The 24,294-nt window shown below is 45.6% G+C and overlaps 2 protein-coding genes across 5 annotated transcripts in view; both read right to left on the bottom strand.

Moving 5' to 3' along the window:
* Positions 1-24,294, bottom strand: part of Ptprg (protein tyrosine phosphatase, receptor type, G) — a 683,913-nt gene that overhangs the window by 555,370 nt on the left and 104,249 nt on the right. The gene's annotated exons all lie outside the window — the stretch shown is intronic.
* LOC120097096 (uncharacterized) overlaps positions 1-24,294 on the bottom strand; it is a 99,430-nt gene that overhangs the window by 19,574 nt on the left and 55,562 nt on the right. The window contains exon 2 of the mRNA XM_063274845.1: positions 1-24,090. This exon is cut by the window's left edge and continues 19,574 nt beyond it. The gene's annotated coding sequence lies outside the window, so the exon portion shown is untranslated. The remainder of the gene's footprint in view (positions 24,091-24,294) is intronic.

The raw sequence follows: 24,294 nt of genomic DNA on the forward strand, positions 1-24,294 counted from the left end.
AATGTCCGTGACAAAAATATCCTTTAAATAATAACAATGAAATCAAATGGCATCTTTCATTGGGTTTCCAATAATCTTATCAAAGCCTACACAGAGAGGTCCTTGGATAATTCCAGCAGGAGAGACAGAAAAGAAAGAAAAATGAAAGTTCAAGATCACCCACAACTATAGAGCAAGTTAGATTAAGTTAGGGCTACATGTAACCTTATATCAGAACATACAGACATTCTCGCTGGACAAACAGGAATAGGGAAGCTACTTCACAGCAGCCATTCAGTTGTCCTTTAGCTTCCCCTATGAGATCCAAAGCCCAAATCGGTAAGAAAATAGTGTTATTGACAAAGAAAGAGAAAATAATCTGTTTACCAGCCCACATTTCCAGCATCCACCTCCTTGCAAAAAACAATCAAAGCCCAGACAGACGCCAGAGTTTGGCTCCCTACTTCCCCCCCGCCTTTTCTGAAGTGTTATTTCCATCTATTCGTCACACCCATCCCAGGCATCTTCACTAACTTAACTTCACGCCTTAGGTGCGCCAAGCACCACTCCTTAAGTCTGGGTGTGCAACCACTAATGGGTGATAAGCCCATACCTGGGGCTCAGCCGCCGAACTTCCTTCCAAGGCCTTCATCACCTCAACTGAGCTCGCCCACTGCCTGACACCTGTGCCCACACTTCTATCAGGCTCATGCTCACGCTCTCTGCAGGGCCGCCTGGCTAGAACTGCCTTTAACAACCCTACTGTGAAAATGGACCACAAGAACAAGAGCCTGTTTGCACGAACCCAGGGGGCCGAACTGAAAATGGGCAGGTGACAAGACTGTTGCCTGCAATGGCCAGGAGCAGAAGGTATACAGAAGTCACCATCCATCGAGCAGGGCTGAGCATGCATTCGTCCTACCTCACTGAAAAAAAGATACCAAGAGTACAAATGCACAGAGAATGGGGACAGACTGACATTGCTACCTGTGTGTTGTGGATTCTTTGTTTCTGTTAAGCAATCAAAGAGAACTCTGGCTTACTCCCAAGAATTTTTTTTTCTTAAAGGTAAAAGGCTATTTGACCAATAAATTTAACAGAACAGAGTATCAAATAATCTAACATGAAACCAAAGGGCCTCACAGCCCAATGAGGACATTTGACCACAATGGAGATACAGTTCCATGTCACGTTGATGGAATCTATGGGGTAGAAGTCAATGTCCTCAATATCACCCAATGCCCAGGACAGCCCTCCATATCAATAATCTGAAACCCAGACTGTAATACTACAACATTCTCCAATATTCCCTTTCAGAAATTGGCAGATCCAAAAAGAAAGTTTTTTAACATTAGACCATGCAGACTAGAGAGACAAACCTGACTGTCTACCTTCAGAACCCACGATTTTCACCGATTAATTAACTGGCCTCCCAGGGGACAAATTTTGGTTTCTCCTCTCCACTGATCACCAAATCCAATCCAACCCCTCACAGTATGTTCGAAGACAGTAGAGTTGAAATATGCTAGAATATGTCTCATTAGCTCTACAGTCCCTACACAAGGCTGCTCAAAGAGGCTGTGATTTACAGAGGAACCACGGATGCTCTGTCTGATCTATAAAGTCATATCTGTGAGCAGGCCTCACACCTCATCAGTGTCCCAGGCAAGCACTTCACCTCTGTTTACCTCGCCTCACAGTCTCTTCCATGATAGGAACAACTGGATGAAGGGAAAGGCTTTTCCTTCCAAGGACAGAGGTGAGCTTTTGTTTAATAGTAGAATTGCAAATATCTCTTAATAACTAAGGAATCCTAAACAAAGTGTATGAATAAACTCACAGAAACCTATTAAATATATTTCTTACAAACATTCCTAAATTAAGTCACCCTTCAGCTTATCAAGGGAAGGGAAGGACCTGGTGCAATTCTACCCCAGCCCAGATAAGCAGAAGAGACTAAGTGGCTTCACAAAGACTCACACAAAACAGCACAAAGAGGGCATAGAAAGGGTATCCCTGCCCCCAAAACTGTGATGTCTTAGAAGTTCTACCTCTGGCTTCTGAACTCCATTGACTAAGCCATTAACAGCAAGACTGTTAAAGGACATCAAACAAATAATAATAATAATAATAATAATAATAATAATAATATAACAAAAAAACAGAAGTAAGCACAAATCTCTCTCAATATCCATCTCATAGAAATTTCTATCATTGTAACCAGAACTCTCCAAAGCCTTGTAAGCTCTAAACTGATTGGACATTTCCTACAGTCCAGGATTTGTGATACTAAAAGCATCGTTCTGAAAATGATTGCAAGTTTAATGGCCTAGTACCCAGGTGACAGGGGCAAGACTGATTTCAAAGAAACACCTCAAAGGGCCAGCCCACTGAACTTTGACATAAAGTCACAAAGTCTCCACATGAGAGGAAAATGAAATTCTGTCACTGCCAGTAATAGCGACCAGAGTTCCAGCAAAGAGTCCAGGTTCAAGTGTGAACCATGAACCCATCTTTCTGTTACTTTGGTAAGCGCTGCCTACAGACAGGCTCCAACAGGCACTGCCAGGATGTTCTTGACAAGCGTACCCTTGAAGCTCTAAGCTAGAAGGACTCAGGCTTAGCAATAAGCAATTGGTAAATTTCCATACACTGACATTATCAGTGTGCACTGAAATCCACATAGCCCACATTACTTGGTGAGTGACTTAAACATACATTGTATGAGCAGAAGATGCAAAACACCTGTAGGACACCAACCAAGTCTTCGTGCTCACAGACAGTACTAGAGAAACCACAAATGTTCAACATGCAGACTTTTCTCTCCAACAGAAGGGATTTACACCTGTTCCATCCAGAAGCCTGGGGTGGGTGTTGTTTATAGCTTGTTATCATTGCTATTCTGTCAAGCCAGGCTTTACCCAGTTGCCCCAGACTTCTGAGCATTGAGCACTGTTTCTCGGTTAACAGAGTCCATCCTTACGAAGACGGCTCCATGCACTTCGAAAAGGAGTTTAATACTATGTTTATTACGAACCATTCCTCCTTAGACCCTTATCCTGCGCATACTCAAAAGAACTCACTCTTAGAAAAGAGATCACAGGGGCTTTGCAAAAGACGTGTGCTTTGCAAACGTGTTTCAGTGTTGTCATGTTTTAAGCTTTGTTGTGGTAATTGTCAAGAGGGAATCTTTTCTCCAAGTTGTACTATGTTTAAATATGTCAAAAATAAACTACCTGGGGTCAGATTCCAGAATGTTGAACCAGTCGGGTGAACTAAGTCATGCTGAACCAAAGTTCCTTCTTACGTCTCCTGGTTTGTTTCCCTTCCATCAGTAGAGCTTGCAGGGACCACCAAACACCAAAGAGGAAATACAGCACAGATATATCTATACTGGTGTTCTTTGGGCACAATGATCCCTGGTCAGTGGTCACTTGGTAAGGTATGTGGAAACAGTGACTGCGGCTAGGATGCTGGGAATGTCCCCTGTGTCACTCTGGATGACTGTCACTCGGGTGACAATAGTTACACCTGCACAAAGGTAACTAGTTATAAAATAAAGATCTGTGCACTTTATACAGAGAAAGAGAGAGAGAGAGAGAGAGAGAGAGACAGACAGACAGACAGACAGACAGAATAGAAGGTGTGTGCATTTTAATTCAATAGCAATCATAATTACGGAAACAACTAAATTGTGCAAGCGTATTTTTTAAAAAAGAATGCTTTCTGCTTCTACCAACTTGAAACAATTTGGTTTCCCCATGTCTATTGTTAATAACTCTCTTCTAAAATGAAGGCATTCGCAGTCCCAACCTTCATCACATTAGAGTAAATAAATTAAGCATGGCATGGTTTAAGAAGGGATAAAAGTCCTTTGAAAAATACTTGTGTGGAAGCATATGTGCATGCGAATGTTGAGGGGGTGTGTGTCAGAGGCAGCCAATACACACTAGAACACTCGTGTCGAAGTCATACTTCACCTTCCACCTTGACCGAGACAGGGTCACTTGTTGATCTCTAATTAATCAGCTTGACTGGCCTGTAGGCTTCCAGAACTGCCCTGCCTCCTCCTTCCACCTCACCTTAGATCCACGGTAATTACAGATACACACTGCCATATTCAGCCCTCCCTGGACTCTGAACATCCAAACCCGGTCCTTGTGCTTGTGGAGCAGGCACTTTACCTACTGAACCATCTCTCCAGACCAAGGGCAGATGAAGTCTTACCACAATACCCCAAAGCATTAGTGAACCAAAGTAATGTGAGGCCATGATTTTGAGTGCCAGAACGAACCAAACAAAAATGGGGTTGATCGTGTTAAATGCCACTCAATGAATGAAACCACTGAGGGAGCATTCGGACCCAAAGTCTTGAAATCTAAACGACCCACCATGCCCGAGTTGGAGCAATGAGAGAGAACTCGGTGCTTGAATCCTGACCAAGGAAGGGTCTTCCAAAGTAACCTGGTAAGAAACACTCAGCTTTTGAAAACTGTTGTTCTGTTTTCTTGTTCCTGCCCAGTGGGAGTGCTGTCTGTTCCGTAGGACAGCAAAGGTGACAGCCCGGGTTCATACACTGTAAATAAAAGCCAATTAGATTTGTAACTCTGTGGTGTTGGGGGCTTTTGAAAGTACACAAGCTGCTATAGTTTCCTTTGCCATCCTTCCAATGATACTAAATCTCAATAACAGGTCTCAACTCCTTTTCACTAACCCATTGTAAGAGGTATGAAGTGGCCAGTGAATGTGGGCTCTGCTCTCCTTACTGCTCCCACTTTTTTGGGGGAGGGGGGGAACAAAACAAAACACATCGTTATTACCATCATCATTTTAGTGCAAAATTAGAGGCCCAAGAACACCAAGACAATGTGATCTGGCCCTCCTCAAATGCAGCCTAGCAGTTTTCAGATGCCTTGTTAGCAGCGGGTGCAAACGTGAGAAGCGTCATGCTGCTCTTCTGCATGTTCCGACAAGACCATGAGGAAACACAGTCCCTGGTGAATCAGAGAGCCCAGCATGCAGCCTGATTAATCACCAGAGAAAAGGCCCATATGGCGTGATGGAAGAACGCTAGGGAACACACAGGAAGAAATATGTAGCTAGCAGTAAACAGAACAAAGGGGCAAGTGAGGGGGGACTGGGTATCACCACTACTAAATCCCCTCCTGCCTGTGTTTCCAGAAACCCAGTCTCACTCAGCCACTCGCACTTCTTTGCTAATTGCTGGGATTCCATACAAGGCAGAGCAGTTTGCCCTGTGTGGAAGCAGAGCCTACAGCTGTAGCTTTAATGATAGGGATGAGCATTTGTTTCTAATCAAAGTGGTTAGGCGGGTTCGCATATATTTCCTGGGGAGCATAAGAGTAACAGATGTCATAAGTGGGGGGAGGGGCATACACGCAGAAGGAAAACGACGCAGCTGAGCATGAGTCTGGGGGTAAGGGGAAAAAAAGACAGGGTATGTCTCCTAAATTCACAAACACGTGAACATTCTAGAATAAGGTAAAAGTCACTCTCTCCCTTTACCCAGCCAGAGTTGAACCTCCAAAAACACTCAAATTCACTTCCCCATCCTCCAAGTGCACTGAAGGATCACGGCTCCAAGTAGTAAATTAAACAGAAATATGTTATAATGGGTAATAAGGGTAGGGCATCCAGGGAATTCACTGAGCCCAATGTAGTTATAAATTTCCTTTAAAGTTGAGCTAAATATAAAGAGAGGCAATTAGGTTCAAGCCTCCAGCACCAGGCTGAATGACTTTAGTATTTATTCGGTCTAGTCACACCTATGCAGATCTCACCACTGAACGTGCTCAAGCCATCTGCAACTTCACCCTCCTCCACCCGTGTATTCCGAGTACAAAACAGACCCAGCCTTTAAAAGATACTGCTCTTCTTTGTGAGAAAAGGGTTAGCAGCATGGCCTTGGGGACCTGTGAGCTGACTGACTTCTTGTTTGGAGAGTCAACTCAAGGGAGCATAAGGAAATCCAGAGAGGTGGGAGACAGAGAGAGAGAGGAAAAGGATGGGGATGCCCCTCCTCTCCTCACTAAGTTAGGATCAAGTGTGAGAGAAATTAACATGCCCCACCCCCAAAACTTCAGACTTCCAAACCTCTTCGACCATCTAACTTCAAGGCCCTTAAAAGCCCTCTATGAGACCCCCCAGCTCTCAAAAATCTGAAGTGACCTGGAAAGCAGCCACTCTGAGGCTCAGCCTCCTTTCAAGTTTAACCCAGTTTTCTGGGAGAGTTTCAGCCTCCCCAGTTGGATGCAAATCATTCTTTCCAGTGTCTTTGTCCTCAACAGCACTCTCCTGTACAGAGGTAGCCTTCTTCTCTTTCCCGGCTGACGACAATGAACTCAGACTATCTCCTGGCTGCTGTTTCTCTATGGTAAGGAAAACGCTATTGTGACCCATCCAGAGCCAATTTCAGCTTAAGGTGATGTCTCAGAAAATACAGCAAGCCGGCTTTCAAGGCTCCGACCACCTGACTACACGCTCTCTGCATGCTCAGAAAGAAATGACAAAGGAACTCTAAAATAGGGGGTTAACATAGATGGCATTTCCCAGGCAAATTAATTTCCATTAATGACATTTAGAGAGTGGAGATTAGCAAAGGGTGGTCCCTACAGAAGCCCAGGGAGTCTGCAAGATTGTTTCAGAGCCACAGGGAGGCAGGTTCCAAAGACTGCCTGACTTTTAACGCCAGCACAGAGCAAGTGCAAACCGCATCAGTGTGCTGAACTGGATGTTAGAGCCTGGTTAAAAAGGAGAAGCACAACCACACTCCCGATTAATAATTCTTGGCTTGGAAAATATTTCTCAAAATATACCTTTTATGTGAACATGCTATTTTATTTATTATTTGTTTATTTTTATGTGCACTGGTGTTCTGCCTCCATGCATGTCCATGTGAAGAGTGGAATCCCAAGGAATTGCAGCTACAGATATGTGTGAGCTGCCATGTGGGTGCTGGGGATTGATCCCAGGTTCTTTGGACGAGCAGCCAGTGACCCTAACCACTGAGCCATCCCTCCAGCCCCACTTGCTGTGGCTTTAATAATGTCTGAAATGAATTGACAGTTTAAATTTTTCTCAGTGTCTGTGATGGTTGGTTATATGCTTGGGCCAGGGAGTGGCACTATTAGGAGGTGTGGCCTTGTTGGAGTAGGTGTGTTGTGGGTGTGGGCTTTAAGACCCTCACCCCAGCTGCCTGGAAAGCAATCTTCTCCTAGCAGCCTTCAGATGAAGGTGTAGAACTCTCAGCTCCTCCTGCACCATGCCTGCCTGGACACTGCCATGCTCCCACTTTGATGATAATGGACTGAACCTCTGAACCTGTAAGCCAGCCCCAAGTAAATGTTGTCCTTCCTAAGAGTTGCCTTGGTCATGGTATCTGTCCACAGCAGTAAAACCCTAAGACAGTATCTATTTTTAAAATGGTAAAATATCAAGACATAATCTATATAAACAGAAGTTGGGGGGCTCCCTCCTCACTAATATTTACAAGTACAAAGGAGATCTGAGATTAAAGGGTATGAAAGACACAAGTCAGCCCATGGGTCAGGATGAACAGGCTACCAACAAACCAAATCCATTGTGTGTGTTCACGTAAACAAAGTCTCATTGGCACACAGAATGTCCAGTCATTCAGATACTGTCTGTAGGACTCTCAGGGCAAAGCTGAGTAGTTCTGACACAGAAAGTGTTACCTGTAAAAAACTACAGTAGGAAGAATTCTAGCTGTTCATCCTCCATGATGGACCATGGCCACTTGACAGACTAAACAGAGCCCTTTCCCCCATAACTAGCGATAGTACACAGAGTGTCAGTAGAGTGTTTAGCCACAAATCAGAAAATGCATACATGCACGATTCAAGGCTCAGGAACCATGGAAAATGGAGGTAGTAAAAGAGTGTTGTTTTGGGCTGGAGAGATGGCTCAGCGGTTAAGAGCACCCAACTGCTCTTCCAGAGGTCATGAGTTCAATTCCCAGCAACCACATGGTGGCTCACAACCATCTGTAAAGAGATCCGATGCCCTCTTCTGGTGTGTCTGAAGACAACTACAGTATACTTATATAAATAAATGAATAAATCTTAAAAAAAAAAAGAGTGTTGTTTTTAAGAATCAGAGGTAAGGGAGGACAGGAACAAGACCCGTGTCTTCAGGACAGGACTGACACACTCAGGTACTCACAGCAGCTGAGACAGAAGACACAAGATCAAAGAGTCAATATTATAACCTAAGATCCACCTGTAAGTAAAGGGCTACTGACATGGGTGGCCGTGGGTGAGGGGTTTTAAGGGTGTGGTACCTGGTAAGTCAAGCATGCTCCAATGGATAACCCCTAAACCATGAGTGCATGGCGGCTCAAAGTAAGGGTTCACTTTTTGTTTTTGCATTTTTTAAGAAGACAAGAAATCATGGAGCACACAGGTAAACCTGGGGAAAACTCCAGACACAGGTGGGGTGGATCCAACCAAACTCCACAGTTATGAGATGCTCAAGAGGCGTCTTCCCAGGTCTGCCCTCCTGCTGCGGGGACAGGGTGAGAGAACCTGGAGTGACCTTCCCCTTCATGATGCTGTCTTATGTACCCCAGGATCAGATTTGGAGACAGTTCTGTTCTGACCCCCAACAAAACCAATCCCTCCCACATACCAGCCCAGTGAGACACCACCCTCCTCTTCACCATCTGGAGAAAACATTTTTTTTCTTTTTTTCGGAGCTGGGGACCGAACCCAGGGCCTTGAGCTAAATCCCCAACCCTGGAGAAAACATTTAAAGCTCATAAGTTTGGTGCTTTCAGGCCCCAAGACTGTTTCAAATAGAGAAAAGGTGAGATCAACCAGGACCCCATTCACACATGAAAAGGAGGCAAGCCTCATCTTTCACAAAAGCCTCTTACAGCCACTAAGGGCGGGAAGGAGCTACAAAGGGAGAGTTTCTCCACTGAAGGAGCACAGCAGGTCAGGCATTTGGCAGGCTTCTTGTCAGGTGTAGCTGTCACTCCTTCTTGTGCACCTAACACCACAAAGCATAGGATGGTGGATACAAAAGGAGCCCTTGGTGAGAAGGCATTCTGCAAGGGAGCTTAGACTCCCATTAGGAATGAGCGTATGCTTGGGATTTTAATGGATGTGTACTTAGGATGTCCATCTGCAGTCTCACGTAGGTTGTGACCACCTAAGGATGAGGAGGAGTTAGAGGCCTTCAATACAGGGAACGATGTGAACGGGTTTGCTCTCTGGGCAACATTGGCAAAGCCAAGACAGATTCCACAGGGTGGAGAGACTGTCCAAGTCAATCAAGTGATGGGCTTTCAAGCCTGGGGACCCAAGTTCAATGCTCTGAACCGATGTCAAAAAGCTAAAGTGGCCTGCAGTTGAAAGTGTAGCACCACCAGGATGACAGGCATGTCCCTGCCCTCCAGGGTGGGCCAACCTAGCCTAGGACCCAAGCCTGAAGCCAGTGAGAGATTCCGTCTCAAAAATACGGTAGTGACTGAAGAGCAATATCTTAGGTTGACCCCTCACATCCATGTGCAAAGGCACCCACGCATGTATGTGCACACGCATACACACAAGAACAAGTATATCCACTTGGCTCACACCCACACTCAGTGTGGCATCAAGCGTTCCTAAAATAGTGTCTTAAATCACACTCTCTCTCTATCTCTGCCAGCACACACTCACTCCCTCAGTCTTCAGGCATTCATTAAAAATATTATGCATTTAACACAGTAGTGCTTTGTAGACAGACCTTACACATCATATTACCAATCGTATCTTTAAATATAAATATGTCCCCCTGGCAAAAACAATAAAACTAGAATTCAATGAACAGAAAAGTACCTTCTGGGCTATGCTACTACAACTTGTAGCAAGCTACAGAAATGGTCACCTCTCAAGAAAAACACGTGTGACTTTAAAGACACACCTTACAGCACAGGGCTGGACAGCACGAAGTTCAATGGTAGCATGTTTGTCTAACAAGTACAAGGCCCTAGGTTCAATTCCAGTGCACCCACCTACCCCGCCCCCCAAAAGGAAAAGTAAAGAGAAGCCAAAGCCAATAAATACTTCAATGACTAGAACAGACTGAACGCCCTAGATGGCAAAGAACAGAAAGATCCTTTTAGTCCCAGCAAACCTGCCGTCACCTTAAAAAAATTCTGAGATCACAAAACTACCAAAGTAAGTGCTGAGCCTTTCAAACTCCCGTGGCTCACACATTTCAACACCAAGACACCAGAGAGCCCGAGCCAAGGCTGCGAGAGAAAAAGAATCTGTAGCAAAAGAAAATGCAAAGACTCTACCCTGGCACTGTTTCCCAAGCTACCTATCCATGCGAACAGTCCTTCTAGACCACTCCAGACACAGAGAATTTCCATTGGACACACGGACTGAGAGTCTTACAGATTAGAATCCCGGCTTGCTCTTTGTCCATTAAATGTCTGTGTAGTGCCCCCCACCACACAAAGAGGTCTCCTTTAAAATCTCCTAGGGATGGGTACTGAGGTCATTTCAAGTCTCACAGCAGCCTAGGGAAGCTTTCCAGACATGAACCTCAGTGAGGCATGGGGGGTGGGGGGGGTTCTTCCTCAAGATAAATTCCCTGAAAGTAGGGTCGGCGAGAGGAAAGATGGGCTATTTCCGATCGCTTCTGGAAACTGACCAACTGCTTCCCGAACAGTACTCAAAACCTATTTCCAATGACGCGATGGCAGATAGGAGCCCTGAGCTGATACAGTGCTTTAATAGCACTGCTCACAGATGTGGTACTTTATCAACTGTGTTTATCTCTGCCGATCAATGTGACAAAAAATAATGTTATCTCACTTCGGTTGTGATTTAATTTACTTACAGACACACACACACACACACACACACACACACACACACACACACACACCAGGGGAGCTCTTAAAAGGCTCTCCATGAGCTAGCCTCCCGTCTCCATTGCCCTAGATTTTTTTGCACCATAATCTTGGCTATTTCCTAAGGAATTAAGAATTACCTGGAACTGTGATCCCAGGTCTCTTAGAGCACATTCTCTCCTCCTCTTCCTCTTCCCCACCCCACTCTAGGTAAACCTTCCTTCTTTTGGACGAGACTGTCTTCTGGACTCCCTGGAATATTTGATTTTCCTTTTCTTACTACTGCATATCTATCTTACCTTCTTATCTGACTGGCTGAGCGGAAATCCAGTGTCTCTGATTCTCTGATGTCTTTTTTTTTTTTTTTTCTGGAGCTGGGGACCGAACCCAGGGCCTTGTGCTCCGTAGGCAAGCGCTCTACCACTGAGCTAAATCCCCAACCCCGTCTCTGATGTCTTAAGCCAGTATTCTACCCTTGACATGCAACCCAACCCTGTCAGACCTTCTAGGGCGAGGATGTCCCAGCCCTCTATGCAAATTCATTATTACTGTGCCCAGGCACCTAATGGACAGAATCCATGGGACACTGCCTAACAGAAGCTATTGATGTGAGCATATATTCAATTACAACACATTACCTAGGCAGCGAAAGATGGAGTTCAGAATATGAGAGAAGAACCTAGTGCCAAGTGTAGGAAGTGAAAGCATGTAGATTTTCTCTTACATAAAATATATTATTTCCCATCACAAAACCTAATGGAAACATAAAAATCATTTATTCTAACAAGTTTTGGACGGGTATTAAATTCACCGTTTCTCATATATTAATCATTCCTACATCTTGCTAAATAGTTTGCCCTTAATATGATGCCTACTCCTCCATAAAACCGAAACCGTTCATGTAAGGAATGAGCAAATTGCACTTTTAATATCCTTCCCCTGTTAATCTTTTCTTCATTTTTTTTATTCCAAGGAATAGCAACCAATTAATAAAAATTCTTAGTCTCAAATCATGTCCAATTGCTTTAAGAGCAACCATAATAGGTTGGACTGGGAAGACAAAGAAAATGTGCAGGATACAAAAGAGTTTAGATACATGCTTTTAAAGGGGGGGACTAACTTTTCACCATAAATCTTTCATTTCTCCTCATTTCCATGCAGGACAATAGCAGCCTGTATCCATCCAACAGCACATACTCCCAACTGTCCCTGAATAGTCTTGAGGGCTATTTCATCTAATGCATTCACAGTATGGGGTTTGGTACAAGGGACACTTGAATGGTGATTTGTCCACTTGGGGTTGAGGAGGAAACATGTAAATAAAAGGAATGGTATGTGCAACCTAATGTGTAATATCCAATTCTCATCTCTTCATTACCTGGCAAAACACCTATGAGTCTTTTTAAGGAAGCGAGGCATAGTAGCAGAAAACCCAGTACTAATCATCGGATACAGTGTTTAGTACTGTTGTAGACATGGACTAACTAGAGTGTGTTTAGATGTAAGAGTATTGGGGGTGTTGCCATGCATATGTGTGGGGGGTGAGGAGTGCATGTATGTGAGGTCAGGAGTGAACATGAAGCGTACGCCAGTGTGTGAGCACATGTACAAAAGTCAGAGCAAGGCATCGGGTACCCCCTTTATCATTTCCCTCATTATTCCCTTACAGAGGCCATCTCACTGAGCGGGAAGCTTACCAGCAAACAAGCCAGCCCTGGTGATTCTCCTGCCTTCCCTCAGGCCACATGGTCTTCATGCCACATGCACATCCTTCAGCCAGTGAGTGCCTTATGGACTCACTGCTATCCCTGCCAGGCCTCAGGAAAGGCTAATGTGTTTACAATAGAGTGACCTGTTCACAGACAGGCCTGACACTGTCACCTAGTAAGAACCGATCACGTGCATACTAACCATGCTGAGAGATTTTTCCAGAACGCATCAACAACACGAAAACGCATTCCCCTTCTACAAAACTAGGGGAACACGTGGGTTTGAACGTAGCTTAGCAGCCCCCGCCTCTGTCCAAGGCTGTCCCATGTTACCAATGCATGCTTTCGTGCACAGCTTGCAGTCTGTTTTCAGTGAAAGTGCACAAACACACAGACAAGCACACGATTAGGCTGGCTCTGACAAGCATTTACAAAGCTGCAAACGGGATCCTACTGCCCTCTGCATAGCATTCTGAGACAGCTCTTTCCCCTCATATTCATGCTAACCACGTTCACCGTTAGTGAACTGACTCACGATGTTTACAGCTACCTAATATTCCACATTTCAGGGGTGCCATATTTTATTCAGCCAGTCCTGCATTAGCAGAAACTGTACTGGTTTTATTTTGACTGTGTGAAAGCACAGTTAGGTCTGAAACTCAAACGGCTAACTGAGGTACCTATTTAACACAATGAAGAGAACAATGGCTGCCGATCAGCATCAACAATACATTTTCCAGAGTCCTGGCTCCTCTGAGCCCTTCTCACCTTGACCCCTACCCTGAAGCTCCTACCTGAGCTTCAATTCCCTTTCCTTCACCCAGATCTTTGATTCCTACACAAACTCACCTCAGCCATTTTGGCTATGTGGTGTCTAGGTCTCCTGGCTCCCTCTTGGCCTCTTACTCCTGGCTCCTCTCTTCTTCTCTCTCTCTCCCATCTACCACCTCTCTCCTATGGCCCACTTCATCTCGGACCCTTCCAGTTGCCTCTGACTGTGTTCTTCCTCATATTTATAATAAGCCTTCTCCTCAACCCATGTCTAGGATTGGCCATTTGTTCATTTTTATTCACATAGTGCACCTCAAAAATAGTCATCTTCTAAGCATTATCTTCTATCATCTGAAAAATATCAAGAAGCAACACACCTTCAAAGAAGACCATTCTGAGAGCTAACAGTCTTCCATTTGGCCTATCATCTATTAATTTCCTTGGGGGGCAGGAGGGGAGACTCATTCTCTAGCAAAAGACTAACCAGAACTCAAAAGCCAGCATGCTTTCAAATAGCTTTGCCTCTGTCTAGCCAAATACGTGGTTTTAACGGAGAATGGGAGCCGATTTGAGGAACCACAGGGGTAACTGGTCCTCTCTTAGGATGTGGAGTCTATAAATGGTATAATGCTAACCTGAGTGCAGAATAAGGATCAACTTATCCCTTTATGAACTCTCAGGCAGAATCACCCCGAGTGTGCCAGGTACCTAAGCTTCATCAGTTCAAGCTCCCTCTGTTTTCCCAGGTTCACTTCACTTTGCTTCAAGAAAGGACCCTGAGGAGCTGCTGCTCCTAATGCACCCAGGCCCACATCTAGTTCAAGGACAATGAAGCACTCTGTGCTCGAGAGTAACAGCAAGGAACAGAAAGTGGTAAGTGCAGAATACACTCCTGCCAACACACACACACACACACACACACACACACACACACACAGAGAGAGAGAGAGAGACAGAGAGAGAGACAGAAACAGAGACAGAGACAGAGACAGAGAGACAGACAGAGAGACGGGGGGGGGGGGTGGCAGGCATGCATGCTCCTATACTAAATACTTGGTGGCTACCTCCTGCCTCTTTGGGAGAGCTCTTGTGGCTGGAGGAAGCGGAGCACTGGGTTTGGGTCTGAGTTCATTCTCCCTGGTCACTTGTTCTCTGTTCCTGTATGACATGAACAGCTCTCCTCCACCCCACACCCCCAGTTCCATGATGCCCTGCCCTAATGATTGGACTCTTTGGAACTGTGAGCCAACTTAACTCTTCCCTCCGGTTCAGGTTGGGTATTCTGGCACAAAATGAGAGCAACAGCACATGGCCCTAGGGAGTGCCAGCAATCTGGTCCTCTCTTTTTAATGTTAATGGAATTCCTGAAGAAGAAGCTCCGCCCTTCCATCCAGAGAGTGATGGCCACCGCAGGAAGCACTGCCCATGTGCTCTGAGCCATCTGCTGCTTAAAATGAGAGTCAGTGACATTGTCACAACAGGCGAAGGCCATTGCCTTGCTGGAACTAATGCCAGAATGGGGTCTGGCAAAGCTCCACTGCTCACCTAATCCAGGGAAGACGTGGGCAGAGCCCAGAGGAAGAAAAGATTAAATCAGTAGAGGATGCAGACATGACAAGGGCAGTGGATAGAAGGTGGGCCCTTGCTTGCTGTTCCTGCCAGAGGCTTTCATTCCTATGCAATTGAGAGGGCTATTATTTGATGGTTACATAGCCAGAACACTGTCAGAATACAAGCAGACATTCCCCAGAAGCCGAGTGGAGCTTCGCGATTTCTCCGGTCAACTACTTTCAAAGACGGAGACAAACATGCTCTCATGGTGATAAACATACTAATTTTTCTTTGGGGGTGGGAGGGTGTGATTCCCTAAGAGTCAAAACAAACACTTGGCTTCTCCAAGCTACTGGGTCGCACAGAAGTGCAGCTAGAGAGACACATATCTGGAACTCTGCCTCCACAATCCATATTTACCACTGACACTTGAGCAGCTGTATCTGAATTTCTAAAACCACCGTGGTCATTAACATCCTAGGCCAGAGATTAGATCCCATGTAGGTAACCCCACTGGCCTCTGTCTGTCTCAGTGTAGCCACCCTAGAAAGAGAGTGGACTGCCTAGTTACTTGAAGGATAATCCAAGGCGCCCACAAAGTAAATTTCACACAAGCCACAGTCGACATTCTACCTCAGACTATGGAAAATACACACCCAATGCCAATAACATTCCCTGTAGATTTTATCAAGAGCAAATAAAGCAATTAGTTCATGGGTGTGACTATATCCCACCTCAATGGTACCTACCATAGATGACGAAAAAGATAATTACAAAAATCACTCCCCCAAAGAAGTCATTGCAATCCTTACGACAGGTGGGGAGGGCACTGGGACTCCTTGTTAGGGCAGCACAGACTATAAATAGTGACAATATTTTTCTTGGGCAGTGAAATAACTCAAATTGGTGAAGTGCTTATCTTGCAAGCACAAGAAACTGAGTTTGAGCCTTAGCGCCCAAATTTTAAATAAATAAATAAATAAATAAATAAATAAATAAATAAATAAATAAATCTGTGCATGGTGGTGTATACATGTAGTCCCCTTCTGGGAAAGGCAGAGAAAGACCAGTCACTGGGTATTGCTGGCCAGTCAACCTTGTCTAGCCAATGAGCTCCAAGTCCTAGTGAGAGATCCTGCCTCTAAAAATAAGGTGGACAGTTCTAAAGAAGGACGACAAAGTTGACCTCTGGCCTCTATGTGCATATATGTGCACATAAACCCCACACAATAATTCTCATAAGCTAACAAAACTTTCATTCCAAGAACATAATGTGCACAATGGTTTTTTGTTCGTTTGTTTGTTTGTTCGTTTGGTTGGTTGGTTGATTGGTTTGGTCTCCCAAGACAGGGTTTCTTTGCTCAGTCTTGACTGTCCTGAAACTGACTCTGTAGATCAGAACCCTGTGGCCTTGAACTCAGAGAGATAGATCCTCCTGCCTCTGGGGTAAAAGCTTGCACAGTCACCGCCAGGCTGAGTGATGAATTTCTGTAAGAATAAACGGTCATTATCAAACAGGAGACAGGGTGCGAGGGCTAGGGACAGTCTGATTCATTAATTTTGGCTTTTTAACCAACTACAGGTCCAAAGTTCCTCAACCCCTGGCATCTTTGCCAGGTGCGTTTGCGTACTTCCTCTGTTGTACTAAGGATACAGCCAAGTGGGGTTAGTTCATCAAACCTGAGAACTCATACCAAAAAAAAAAAAAAATCCAAAGAAAAAACCTCGGGGGGCGGGGGTTGGTGGTGGAGGGACAGCAGCAGAGTTTGCTCTCTCCTAGGCAGTGACCCAAAAAAAGAGAAGGCACACAACTTAAAGTAGCAGCTGACAGAAGCTACAGAAAAGTGAGTTCTGCAAACACAAATGTTAAGCCCTTTGCTAGGGAAAGCACAGGGGTGGGGGTGGGGGTGGGGCTCACGGGAGGAGCTGTCTTCTGCTCGCAGTTGCAAGTGTCCTGCTCAGTGAGAGGCCAGATTAGACCCGGCCAATCCACCAAAGACTCAAGAAAAGAGAGAGCTAGAAGAGCCTTCCCTGCCAGGCGGCTAATCACTGACAAAGCTGAGACCTGCTGCCACAGCTGGTGGCCTCGGAGTCTCAAAAAGGGGACTTGATGAGCTCTGGCTTTGTGGCGCTCAGATTCCACAAAGTCCCCAGCGGGAAGACAGATGCCTGGACACAGCTAAGGCTGCCTCTAGGGACTCTCCTTCCTCAGGCAGTGAAATGAAGCCCTCTTCTGCCTTGCAGTAACACCTGTGTAAATCCTGATGCTTGCCTAATCCCTGTAAATAATGATATAAGTGTGGCTCAAATTAAAGATCGCCCCAAGGGATGGCGCTCTAGCCTTCTTTCCTTTGCCATCTCTAGCTCCCTTTTCTCCCTACCTGAAGCTACACACCTTCCCTGACCACCAACCATCTTTGGAAACTGGAGACTGAGAAAGTAACATCAGCCACAATCCAGGAAAGCAAGACACCCTCAAAAAAAAAAGGGGACCGAATGGCCTGTCTCCAAACCATGTAATTAGGAGCATCTGCTAAAGACGCAACTCACTGGGTCCCCGGGCTTCCTCTTCTGGAGGCAACTTAACTTCCCACGGTCCTATCCACAGAATGGCATGTGATTAAACTGTCTTATTCTCTAGCTCTTTAGCAGACACAAAAACAAAAAAAAAAGTCATAATCCTCCCATAAAGCTGTCATATTCTGAGGGCTATTTAACAAATTGATTTCCCGAAAAGGAGCAGGCATTGCTGTACATTTCGACACCACCCCCACACATGCTTCTCAGACTGAATGCAAATTGGCCTCAAAATTTTTCTCTAATGTGTTAATGAAAAGATTTCTTTGTCCAGCAAAGCTACAAAGTCCTACATAAAAGAAATTCATTATTCCCTAACCTCCTGGGCACTCCTATAGTTTTGTATAAATATCAAGCATGCAGATTTGACTTTCCTTTTTAGCAGTAATGTCTACACGATTCTTAGTGTAGGCCGCATTTACAGAGATGAGGCCAAGTGACTTGGTTAGGTGGGAGGCTTTCCCAAATCCATCTTGAAGGTGGGCACCCAGCTGTTCTGCTTAGGGTCTCATCATTACTGTGACAAAATATCTGGGAGGGAAAAAAAACTCAACTGAAGGAGGAAGGAGATATTTGAACTCACCATTGGATGGTCCTGGCCATCATGGAGGGGTGTAATGGCAGTGGGACCGGCCGGAAGCCTGTGGGCACACTCCCTCCATACCCTGGAAGCAGAGAGGGTTTGCCATCGCTTCCTCTTTTCCACTCAGTCCACAGCTCCATCCCACAGACCTGTGCTGAGCACATTTAGGTGAGCCGTCTCACCTCTCAACCTAGTCTACATAATCACGAGTGGGCGTACCCGCACGTTTCCATGGTGATTCTAAATCCCACCAAGTTGACAATCCAGAATAACCATCGCAAATGCTCAGAGAAATAAATATTCAATAATCCTGAGGTAAAAGGACAAGGAGACATAGCACAAGAATCTGTCCCTATAGATGTGGGTCTGTAGGTAACGGTGAATGGTAAGGGAGAAAGACTTTAAGCAAACTCCAGAGAAGATCTTCAAGTCAAGCCATTCCCAACTCAGTAAAGTTCCTAGGTGTCCTTTCAACTAGAAACAAGGAGGCTCTTTGCTTCATTTCAGGACTAGTAGGTGGTCTGCTCTACTGGATCTCTTCTTCCTGGTCTAATGTCTACCTCCCTTTAGCGTGGCTGGTTTGGGGAGTTCCTTTACTCAACTCATTTTTCTGAGTTACTGCTTACAGATACAATAAAGTCAAAGATAGAAAAGGTGGGACGGTGAAATCCTCACCTCTTCCCTCACCTCATCCCATCTTTCCAGTGACGCCTTTTGTATACCCCAAAAAACATCATCTTGAGTTGGGCAATGGCATGGACAATTAAGTTTGGTCCCCAGAACCTGTGTTTTTGTTTTTGTTTTTGTTTACAAAAACTAAAACTGTGTATGGTGGCCCACACTTGTAATCCTAGCACTGGGGAGGCTAAGACCAGATGTCTCCTGGGTGTGATGGTGGCCTTGTTTACATGGTAAGTGCCAGGCCAGTAAGAGAGTCTGGAGAAAGGGGGAAAACCAAACAGTGTTTGAGAGCACACCTGAGGCTGTCCTGTGACCTCTACAAACAAAAAAACGTGACTTTATCTAGATTTCACTGTGCAATCTAGGGCAATCCAGATATAGATACGGATAAACATATGTATCTGTTCGGAGAGAGTTGCTTAGCTAATTGTAACAGCTGCCCATATGCCATTACTTGGGAGAGTATAATTTATTAAAGCTACTCCAATTAATGGGCTGTCAGGTTACCTCCATTTTTTTTTCCAAATCCAAATGCTCCTTTGATGTACGTACAACCTTGACACGTGTCATTTTGCACTAGAGGACAGGTACATCTGCAGAACAAGCATCTGGCAGACAGAGGTGCCAGATCAAAGGGATGGTGCCTGTGGAATCGTGATGGGCACAGCCCAAGTCCCACCACGGAAACTGTGCCAAGCTACAGTCCTTGAAGAGGACTCATTTCCCCACAGCTTTGCCATTTGGTTATGACAAAGGTTCTAAGAGGTCATTCACTCCAGTGCAGGCCAGAGTGCAGTGTAGGTCAGTCTCTGTCCAGCCATTCCTAGCCCTAATGTTTACTGCCTGACATCACCACAATACAAGTTGTCAGACCTGGAATGCAGAAACAGAGCCAAGGTCCCCATCTACCCATCCCTCAGGTGAGTGGCTTGGGCAAACCCTAGGAAGTTCTCCACACCTCACTTTCCTCACGGATCAGATGGACAGGCATGTATATACCCCCCACTAAATATATAAAAAGCGTCTCCCTCCCCACCAGCCCCTTCCTCCTTTAGGAGTAAACAACCACAAGCTAACCAGAGTCCAGTAGAAAGCTTAGCAATCGTTTTACATAACTGCATCCCCATGCACAGCCCTGTACAGTGGTCATTCATCCTTCCAAGGCCTGATGAGAGATCACCTCAGCAAGAGGCCAGACATTTCACATGCCACCCTGCCAAGGAGTGCCCCTTCCGGTACCCCCGCAGTGTGCCTCAGTGAGCCAGAAGTCAATTAGAGTAACTGAGGCTGCACCTTGGGGAGAGAGATTAACTGTACCAACTTGTTGTTACAGCTGCTGATCCAAGGCTATGAAGGAAATAAACAGGGGGAGGTGTGACAGAAATAAGATACAGTAAAAACCCTGCCTTCAACAGTGGCGTAGCCCTGTGGAGGCACCACTGCCAGCTCCCTTCTAGAAGGAACTTGATACTTGGCTTACGTTTAAAATCCAACCAGCTTTTGAGTCAAGGGAAGCTCGTCCATGCCAAGGAATTCACACGTGGGGATCCTGGAGACACGGCTGCAACCGCATGAGATCCTCACGGTGTCCTGAGGTCCTGCCTAGTCCTGCCTCCCACCTTTTCCGCCCCAATTATTAACCACCAAAATGCTCTTGCACCACGGTGTCTGCTCCTTGAACTGACACAATGACAGAGACAAGCAGATTGCTCTCTGTGGGGACCATGCACAGCACCCTTTATTTTAATTAAAAACAAAACAAACAAAAAAAATTTTTCACCTTTTTTCCTATTTTAATAAGAACCTTCTTGGCCAGACCTTTCCAACTCAACATTCATTCATTCATTCATTCATTCATCCCCCACCCCCTCCCACCTTGCTCTCTTTTTTTTTTTAAATTAGGGGTGTTATATGAACCTGGGGATTAGCCCAGGACCTTATCACATAGGTTCATGGTAGACCATGGAGCTACAAGCCCAACCGTAGCCTGGCTATCACGTACTCCACAAAGAACCCTGGTGCAACCCTCCCCATTCAGTTCAGCTTGTTCACACAGCACTCTGAAAGCCTTGCAGGTCTCCTACTCTGGTTATAATTATAATTCCCAGTTTAGAGCATACAGGGGGAGATGGCCCAGTGGGTAAGAGTGAGTGCCCACTGTGTAAGCACGAGAACATGAGTTCAGATTCCCAGCACCCATGGCAAAAGCAGGGCGTGGTCCACACATGGTCCTCAGTGCTGGGAGGTCAGGGATGTAAGAAAAAAGAAAAACAAAAAAACAAAAAAACAGCCGGACCACTGGGGCTTGCTGGCCAAACAGTGTAGCAAAGGCTATCTCCAGGTTCAGGGAGAGTTCATGGAAGTTAACACTGAGCCTGATAGGAAAGGACACTGATACTCTCTGCTGGCCTCTCTTAGGACGCACACGCACACCATTCTTCACATGTGTTGTTTCAGTCAACCCTCGGGACCACCTGACAATATAAAAAGAGAGAGCATATGGGTGAGGCTGGAAGTCAGAAAGTGAGCGGCCTTCAGGAGACCAGACCTGGGTTAATTGTATCCTAAGGCAGAGGCAGAGAAGGCATTTACCTCCTAAGAGTCGGAGGACAAAGGCCACTGTCATTTCAGCACCCTCTTGGTGTTTTTCAAACTTCATCCCCAAGTTCAACAAATCCAGCTTTCCCTAGTAAATTACATAACTCAGATCTGCCAGTACCGCAGAACTTGAAAGGAAGGTTTTAATCTCCATTAATCCAATGCTGAGTGCTGGTTCTGAAACTGCCCTAAGCTGTTTCACCAGGTCCGGGTCTGGCTTCCACACAGAGCTATAAACGCACCAAGAGACAAGCCCCAGCTTTAAGAACTTTACATTTCCCACAGCACTGGGGCATGGTCTTCCTTCCCACTCACACCCACAGAGGGTTTGGGAGTTCCTGTCACACGGCGAAAGGGAATTCTTCCCAGCGTGGACATGTGCACACTTCACTTCTCCCAATATTACTGCAGTGTGGCAAACACCTGGCTGGGACGAATCCACACCAAAACGGATGCACGAAATAAAAAGGGAAGAAGAGTCATAAATGCTCCCACAAAACAGCACACATGGCTTAAGAGAGCCAAAAACCCCTGAAGGGGTTGCACATGGTATAAAGGTGCAGCAATGGAGGAGAAGAGCTGGCAGTAAGGAAATAAAGACCAGAAAGCCACCTTCAACTCACGTGTGCATGCACATGGTTAACAAACCAGGCTGGGGCTGCTCGATAGCTTAAGAGGCAACACCTGGTCCTGAGAGCCTCTCACAAACACAGGAACCACCGCTGCTGGTTTCAGGAATCAAGAGGAAATTGCCACCAGGGAACCACAACTTTCCCAGGACTGGTGGGCCTGTGTCCATCTCAAAGCACGTGTTTAAGCGCCTCCTGTTACCACCCAGATGCTCCGTCTACGCCAAAGATGAGGCTATGGATAGAACCACACCTTCTAATCTCAGTCCCAAGACAGTAATCACATAATTTCTACTTTGTGCAGAAAGGGCTATCATTAAGCGCCTAGAGTCAAATAAGAAGTCTCTTTTATAACTAAATTTACCATGCCTCTGAAACCTGAGAGGCAGCCCTGAGTCTCTGATGGATCTTTTTCAAGGTTTCCAACATGCAAGTTGAGGGAACACAAGAAAGGACAAAACACAATGCACGGAAGAACAGAACAATTTGTCCTGGGCAGATGAGAACAATCGATGAGATTTCCAGTTTAGTTTGGCTGTGGGGCTTGAGGGAAAAAAGGTCACAAATTCAACAGCCACTGGGAGAGGGAGAGAGAGAGAGAGAGAACCAAAGAACCCCTGAGGATAAAGGAGTTGTTGAGTGTCCTTTGAAGCAGAGACTTGGGAGGGGCGCTTAACCAAATCACGTGGGAACCACTCATGTCCCGGAGGGGGAAAAGTACATCCTTCATCTGGAATTGAAAATCCCACTTCCACAGAGAATTGTCTGCTAATTCTAGGCCAATCCAGAGCAACAGCTGTTAACCAGCGCTTTCAGTGACATGCAACCCATTCAGAAAGCTGTCCTGAGAGATCAAGGCTGCTAGTCAGGCTCTGATGGCTTTGCCAGGGCTCCCAGGTTGGGATTGCTGTCAATTTCCAGCCCAGCTGTCTTTGGCCATCATACTGATCTTTATAGCCTGACTTCTGCAATAGAGCTGCAAAGAGCAATTCCGCTTTATGGAAAATAAAAACACCTTTAATGACCCAGTCCTCTGTCCCTCCACAACCGGTCAGTAAGACACCTTGAGTTTTGTTAGGCTTAAAACCAAATCCACTTATCTCCCATAGAGGAGCTTTTCACACCAAGTGGAAAATTAAAGGGGGAACGGCCTGCCTAAAGACAATTTGGCTAATAGTTCACATATGTTCCCTTTGTCTTCTCCTGCCATTTTCCGTTTTAAATTTTATTACCCTGGGGCATTTGCACCAAAACAGAATCTTCTTCCGTTGCTTAGGAATTAATCCGCCCCTGCTGTTTATTCCCCCATTTCGAGTCATAATCCCCATTTGTGACATCACAATTAGCCACTTGTGGTGATGATTATAATGTCATGAACGCAGGATTATGACGAGGGATGGGAATGGGAAAGAGCACCGCAGGAGCACTCCGCGTGCTGGGCGAGCAGGCTGTCCTTTCCAACAGCTATACCCGGAAGAGAGGCCAGTCCGCTGAGGGGACCGGGTAGAACAGGGTCACCTTTCCATGCAGATTTCTGAAAGAGCTAAAGCCATCATGAGCACATCAAGTCGCCAGCCCACTGTACTCATCTGACATTGAAATTTAAAGCCCCGTTCATTATATCTGGAAGCACGTTTGATAATAACCATGTACCACAGGATAGATAGTCCGCTGTGGACTTCACCAACCTTAGACCTCAAGTATTTGAGTGTATTTCCTAAAGCCAGCACTCTCTCCTCCACAATCCTGCCAATCCAACTCAAATGACTGAACATGGGCACAAGACTATGTAACTTGCAGGGATCCTCCCAGAAGGGTTAAGACATGTGTTTTCATGACGAGGTGGCTTTTTTGTTGTCGTTGGTTGGATTGGTTTTTTTCCAGACACAGTATCTTCGTGTAGCCCTAGCTATCTTGGTATTTCATTTGCAGACCAGGCTGGCCTCAACCAGAGATGCCCCTGATTTTACCCCCCAAGTACTGAAATTAAAGGCACGTGGTATATTTTAAAAACCAAGACAGTGGTGGCCCGGGCAAGGTAACAGGCACTTGTCACAGCAGCACTTGGGAATAGGAATCTCGGAGGGTGAAGGGTCTGAAGTCAGTTTGGGCTACACAAACATCTCCCTGTTGAAGACAAAGAACAAAGCTGGTAAGTAGTGGGAGGGAGGTTTTTGGGGTTTTCTTGTTTTTGTTTTTTTTTCCAGTTTTTTCACCAGCGGTCAATACTATTAGTGCTCCCAAATTCAGAAATATTAATTTAAATATAGAGCAACCAACAATTCTTGTAGCTAAACTGTCGGGGGGGGGGGGGGTCTATCTGGGATCTAT

This window comes from Rattus norvegicus, chromosome 15, assembly GCF_036323735.1.
Source record: "Rattus norvegicus strain BN/NHsdMcwi chromosome 15, GRCr8, whole genome shotgun sequence".
NCBI classification, from domain to species: domain Eukaryota; kingdom Metazoa; phylum Chordata; class Mammalia; order Rodentia; family Muridae; genus Rattus; species Rattus norvegicus.